Consider the following 1,475-nt stretch of genomic DNA (forward strand, 5'->3'; position numbering starts at 1 on the left):
CCCTTAGTGGTTACCTTCTGTGTTTCTGAGAATAAACTTAGTTCCTGTGAAAGTGACAGAAAGTCTTCCCTATGGATGAAAGCCTACTTGACACACAAGCAATAACATGAAATAACTTGTCCTGCTGTTTATTTTTTCTATGATTCCCTTTTAATAAGTGGCAGAATGAGTGCAAATTTGACTTATGAAATAGACTTCTTACACATTTTTAAGTCATGTCTATATAACCAAAACTAATGAATCCAAGGAGGGAGTATGGGAAAACTTATGATAGCCACATACATTTTTTTTTTAAATGTTTTGTTTTGTCTTGTGGTAACCACACTACGTTGTGGACATCAGTAGAGTGGGTACAAGTCAGGCCTGTAACATAAAAATGACTGTCTTCTTAAGTTGAATCAATAACACTGGGAAGAAAAAGATAACAAAGGATTTTTTTAATTGTTGTTTAAGGTGTGGTTTAAAATATACTACTCATTCCTGTTTCTCACTGCACAGAGGCAGCTTATGTGTCTGGGACACCCCAAAGTTAGGAGTTTTCTTTGCACACCTGAGGCTGCCCCCAGTGGCTCTTTAGCTTTTGTCATGCTACAAAATGAATGTATTGAACTACACCATAAATGCTGTGGGTACTGCTTGGATTACCATGAGAAAAAGACAAAGAAGGTAAGTCCAGAGGCTCAAGAAGAACTTTCAAAGAAGGCAAAAAAAAAAAAAAAAAAAGATTGGCCTGAAGGCTAAGCTCTACCACAAACAGTGCCATGTGGAGAAAATAAAAATGAAGAAGGCTATCAGGATGCATGAAAAGAGAAACACCAAACAAAAGAATGATGAAAAGACTCCAAAAGGAGCAGGACCTGCTTATCTGCTGGACAGAGAGGGATAGTCTCGTGCAAATGTACTTTCCAAAATGATAAACAAAAAAAAGGCAGGAAAATGGGAAGTTCTTCTGCCCAAAGTTCTTGCCCAAGGAGAAATGGAAGCATTAAAAGTTATTCGAACTGGAAAGAGAAAAAAAAAAAAAAGGCATGGAAGAGGAGAGTTACTTAAGTCTGCTTTGTTGGAGATGGCTTTACAAGAAAACCACCTAAGTATGAAAGATTCATTAGGCCAATGGGATTACATTTTAAGAAAGCTTATGTAATATATCCTGAACTGAAAGCCACCTTTTGCCTGCCAATACTTGATGTGAAAAAGAATCCTTCATTGCACTGTATACAACTTTGGGTGTTCTTAACAAAGGAACAGTGATTGAGGTGAACATGAGTGAGTTGGGCCTTGTGACACAAAGAAGCAAGTTATCTAGGGTACATACATCCAGGTAACCAACAATCCTGAAAATGATGGATACATCAATGCAGTCTTACTAGTTTGACAGACGTTTCATATAAATTCTTACACTATTGAAGACTACAGACCAATCAGGAAAACCATACTTCCAATATTGCTGAACAATTCTCATGACTACATTCATC

The sequence above is a fragment of the Octodon degus genome, unplaced genomic scaffold (assembly GCF_000260255.1).
Source record: "Octodon degus isolate 3935 unplaced genomic scaffold, OctDeg1.0 scaffold00294, whole genome shotgun sequence".
Lineage (NCBI taxonomy): Eukaryota > Metazoa > Chordata > Mammalia > Rodentia > Octodontidae > Octodon > Octodon degus.